Raw genomic sequence first — 5,870 nt, 5'->3', positions numbered from 1 at the left:
CTCAATAATCATAGGGAAATTAGGAAGAGTAGAGAGATTTTTGGGGGAGAGATAATGAGTTTAATTGTAAACATATTGGCTGTAAGATGTCTATGGGCAACTAGACATAGTAGATAGAGCACTGGGAAGGGAGCTAGGAAGGTTTGAGTTCAAATCCAAACTCATAAACTACCTAGCTGCATGACATTGGACAAGTTATTTCACCTGTTTGTCATTGGAGAAGGAAATAGTAAACCATTCCAGTATTTTTGCCAAGAAAATCCCATGGATAGAGGTCCACAGGGTCACAAAGAATAAAATATGACTGAAATGACTGAACAACAATAACAAAGGGGCCTCTGGTTTAAGATGTCCAACAGACAGTTGATGATGCAAGATTGGAACTCAACAGAAGGGTTAGGGCTAGATAAGATTTGAGAATCATGAACATAGATGATAATTGAATCCATGAGAGTTGATAAGATCATTATGTGAAATAGTATAGAGCAGTGATGGTGGACCTTTTAGAGATGGAGTGATAGGCCTTGCCCCCTTCAATCCCCAGATCTAGTACTATGGCTGCCCCCCCAGACCATGTGCCATGTCCCTCCACTAATACTGGGCATACCTTGTCCTCCCTTACTCCACACAGGAGAGGGAGAAAGCACTCCCATTGGGCTGCCAGATGGAGGGGCAGGTGAAGTGAGGAATGCCCTCAGAATGCTCCTCCTCCCTCCAGTTCTGCCACCTGTGAGTCACTCACCTTACTCCCTGTGTGTTTCCATTGGGCTGCTAGGTAGAGGGGTGGGGGATGTGTAAAAATGTCATCAGGCATGGTGGAGAGGGGGAAGAGAACAGTTCCCCCAAATGTCTCTGCCTTTCTAGTAACAGATTCTGAGTGAAGGAGGGTGACCGAATGCCCACAGAGAGCACTCTTCATGCCTTCTTTGGCACCCATGCCATAGGTTCACCATCACTGGTTCAGAGAAAGGAGAGAAGATGGCTCAGAACAGGGCCCTATGAGACACCAAATAGTTATGGAACATAACCTTAAGAACCAGCAAAAGACAAGTGATCAGAAAGGCAGGAAAAGAATCAGGAGAGTAGTGTCATAGAACCTAGAGAGGAGAGAGTATCAAGGTGAAGCAGATAAGATCAATAATCTCAAATCTAATCCAATAAACATTTTAAGCCTCTGCTGTGTGCTAAGCATTGTGCAAGTGCAGGAGACAGAATTAATATAGAGAAAAATAGTCCCTGCCTATGAGAAGCTTACAATCTAATTGAGAGAAACACACAAAAGGAGACAAGAAAGAGGGGATAAGAATTATTCCCTGGAGTTGAAATGAGGTAGAGCAATGGATCTGAAAGTCCAGCATTTGTCTTCTATGAAGAAAGGTATCGGGAGGAGTTTGATACACCAACTTACAGCCCTCCAAAAAAAGGGGAAGGGAAACTGAAGGAAGTGTTATCAGAAACTAAAGTGAGGTCAAAAAGGATAAAGATTGAGAAAAGAACATTAAATTTAGCAAGTAAGAAATTGTTAAGAATTTTGGAAAGGGGAATTTCAGTTGAATGATGAGGTCAGAAGGTAGATAATTGAATTGTAAAGCAGGAGGGAAAAGTTTGAGATTTAGCTTTTTATCTGCTTTGAGACATATGAAATTAAATAAAAATTTTTGAGACTTTTTTCTCTTTGGGTCACCCATGGAGCCTAGAAACTTGGTTCTGCACATAGATGTATCTATATCTATCAGTTCACTGACTCCTTTTTCCCCTCCCCATTTCCAATAACAATACACAAATCCAGGAACAAATAGAATTAATCATTTATCTTGAATTGACTGCTTGAGCAGTAATTAAAATATTATCTTAGTGAATTTCTAAAGATCAGGAAATTTTGGATCAGATATCCATCCTATCAGACAGAATAAAAAGAAGAAAGAAGATCAAGGAAAGTCGTCCATGAATCAAACACACATTCAATGAACTGAGTGTCATAGCTGTTGTTTCTGAAACTCTGGACAAAGGAGACTCATCACATTCAACACTAAACAAAGCTGGCCATCCCTCTTCACTTTTTCCTCCACTCCTCTCACATTCTTTCTCAACATATTTAACATATTTGCCACCTCTTCTCTCAATCTAGCATTTTTACGCATATGTTTCAAGTGAATCTTATAGACTCTCAGGCCATCGAAAAACAATGCTTCTTGTGTAAGACTACATTCACCAGTAATACACAGAGCTAATCTCTGAGAACCTTCTTTCTCTCTCTGTCTGCCTGCAGAGGAATCAAGATCCCCAAAGACTACACTAATGAGGGAAGATGTGCTAATAGTAAAGAATTATTGATTTAGACATGGTTGGTATGTATTGACTCTTTCATGAAAACCTTTGAGTCCCCAAACTGCAGTAAAGGAGAGGACAGTGACAAAAAGGTTTTAGCATTATGATTGCAGTTACAGTTGTTTTGTGATTGAGAAAGAATTTGAGCCTGCATTTCTAATCCATAGTTTAGATGGGCTATATGCTGTGGTAGAAAGAATTTTCCTTTCCTTTTCTCTGAAAGAAAATTCCATCTCCCTACTAATCTGACATACAAGTTTGTCCCTAAAGTTTTGGAAGGGCCTATAAAGTAAATATTTAGTAAGCAGTTCATAAGCACTTTTCATCCATTTCTTTCAAGGAGCTTTGTCCTTGCAAGTTAACATTTAAAATTTAGGAAATATTTCTTAGTGTGAATGAGTTTTGGTCACCAAAGATGATTTTACCTAATATTGTAGAAATCCTTTTCTTATTGTTTGGTCATTTTTCAGTCATGTCTGACTTTTTATGGCCCCATTTGGGATTTTCTTAGCAAAGATATTGGAATGGCTTGCCATTTCCTTCTCCAGCACATTCTACAGATAAGGAAACCAAGGCAAACAGGGTTAAGTAATTTGCCTAAGCTCACACAAATATCTGAGGTCAGATTTGGACACAGGAATATTTATCTTTCTGACTCCAGGTCCAGTATTCTATCCACTGTGCCACTTAGCTGCCTACACAGGAGGTTATACTCAGATAGAATGTTACACAGCATAAAAGGGAATCTTTGTTCTCTTTGACTTTATACTTGTGGAAAGGGAATCCTTTATTCCCTTTGTCTATTTTGAGTTAACACTTTGGTTAACAATAACTTAAGTACCCCTACCTAGTACCTCACTAGACTGAAGACAGGATTAACTCCCCTTTGTCTACTTTTAAATTGAATCAACAAAAGATTGAACACTCTACTTAGTACTAGGTGAGATTTAGAAAATTCCTTTTGATGAGAACTTAACCTTCAGAAGGTGAGGTCAATCTTAGTTTATCTTAGACCATTTAGTATTTCAACCGCTCCCTATGAATTTATTACTGCCCCCTGGGCAGTGCTAGACAATTTGGAAACTGTGATTGGCCCCTGTGAAAAGGGGAAGGGAGAATAAGTCACCATAAAAGCAAACCCGGAGCTTCCTCAGAGCAGATTGTCTTTGAGAAGACAGTCTGAAGAGATTGTGTTCTGGATATAGTTTTCTGACTGGGGAGAGTCTTTGAGGGAGCTTCACCCCAGAGACTGCAGCTTGGATCATGGGTTTGGAGCTCGACTTCAACTTAAACTCTGACTCCTGGGCTACTTGGTTTGGTGAGTGAAAGGCTGACTTTCCTAGTTTCCTAAGAGACTAGCTTCCATCTTGGAGGATGCCATGTGGTTACTTACTACCCATCTTCCTGGATGAGAGCTAATTAATGTCTGCCTGGATTAAGCAGACTCAGAGTAAAAGATCTCCATGGACTGATGTGGAGTGAAATGAGCAGAACCAGAAGAACATTTTACACAGAAACTGAAACATTTTGGGATGATCACATGTAATTGACTTTGCTACTAATAGCAATATAAGGATCTGGGACAATCCTGAGGGACTTATGAGAAAGATGCTATCTACATAGAAAGAAAGAACTGTTGGGGTAGAAACTCAGAAGGAAAACATTTGATTTATCACTTGTTTATATGGGTATAGGATGTGAGGTTTTGCTTTTTTTTTAAAACGTTTATTAATATTCATTTTTAACATGGTTACATAATTCATGCTCCTACTTTCCCCTTCACCCCGTGCTCTCCCCCCACCCATGGCCCATGCATTGGTTTTACCATGTGTCATTGATCAAAACCTATTTCCAAATTGTTGATAGTTGCATTGGTGTGGTAGTTTTGAATCAAAATCCCCAATCATGTCCACCTCATCCCATGCATTCAAGCAGTTGTTTTTCTTATATGTTTCCCTCTCCTGCAGTTCTTCCTCTGAATGTGGGTAGTGTTCTTTACCATAAAACCCTCAAAACTGTTCTGGGTCATTGCATTGCTGCTGGTACAGAAGTCCATTACATTCGATTTTACCACAGTATATCAGTCTCTGTGTACAATGTTCTTCTGGCTCTGCTCCTTTCACTCTGCATCAATTCCTGGAGGTCTTTCCAGTTCACATGGAAATTCTCCAGTTTGTTATTCCTTTTAGCACAATAGTATTCCATCACAAGCATATACCATAATTTGTTCAGCCATTTCCCAATTGAAGGGCATACCCTCCTTTTCCAGTTTTTTGCCACCACAAAAAGCGCAGCTATAAATATTTTCGTACAAGTCTGTTTGTTTATGATCTCTTTCAGGTACAAACCCAACAAAGGTATGGCTGGATCAAAGGGCAGGCATGCTTTTATAGCCCTTTGAGCATAGTTCCAAATTGCCAGCCAGAATGGTTGGATCAGTTCACAGCTCCACCAGCAATGCATTAATGTCCCAATTTTGCCACATCCCCTCCAGCATTCATTACTCTCCCCTTCTTTCATTTTAGCCAGTCTGCTAGGTGTGAGATGATACCTCAGAGTTGTTTTGATTTGCATTTCTCTAATTATTAGAGATTTAGAACACTTTCTCATGTGCTTATTGATACTTTTGATTTCTTTATCTGAAAATCGCCTACTCATGTCTCTTGCCCATTTTTCAATTGGGGAATGGCTTGATGTTTTATACAATTGCTTTAACTCCTTGTATATTTGAGTAATTAGACCCCTGTCAGAGTTTTTCATTATAAAGATTTTTTCCCAATTTGTTGTTTCCCTTCTGATTTTGACTACATTGTTTTTGTTTGTACAAAAACTTTTTAGTTTAATATAATCAAAACCATTTAATTTACATTTTGTGATTTTCTCTAACTCTTGCTTGGTTTTAAAGTCTTTCCTTTCCCAGAGATCTGACAAGTATACTATTCTGTGTTCACTTAACTTGTTTATAGTTTCCCTCTTTATATTCAAGTCGTTCACCCATTCTGAATTTATCTTGGTGTAGGGTGTGAGATGTTGATCTAGACCTAATCTCTCCCATATTGTTTTCCAAATTTCCCAGCAGTTTTTGTCAAATAGTGTATTCATGTCCCAAAAGTTGGGCTCTTTGGGTTTATCATACACTGTCTTGCTGATGTCATGTACCCCAAGTCTATTCCATTGATCCTCCTCTCTATCTCTTAGCCAGTACCATATTGTTTTGATGACTGCTGCTTTATAGTATAGTTTAATATCTGGTACTGCTAGGCCCCCTTCCTTCACATTTTTTTCATTATTTCCCTTGATATTCTTGATCTTTTGTTATTCCAAATGAAATTTGTTATAGTTTTTTCTAATTCAGTAAAGAAGTTTTTTGGTAGCTTGATAGGTATGGCACTAAATAGGTAAATTAATTTGGGTAGAATTGTCATTTTTATTATGTTAGCTCGTCCTACCCATGAGCAATCAATGGCTTTCCAATTGTTTAGATCCAGTTTTATTTGTTTGGAAAGTGTTTTATAGTTGTTTTCATATAATTGCTGTGTTTG

The sequence above is a fragment of the Gracilinanus agilis genome, chromosome 4 (assembly GCF_016433145.1).
Source record: "Gracilinanus agilis isolate LMUSP501 chromosome 4, AgileGrace, whole genome shotgun sequence".
In the NCBI taxonomy this organism is placed as follows: Eukaryota; Metazoa; Chordata; class Mammalia; order Didelphimorphia; family Didelphidae; genus Gracilinanus; species Gracilinanus agilis.
Note: the sequence above shows the minus strand (reverse complement) of the source record.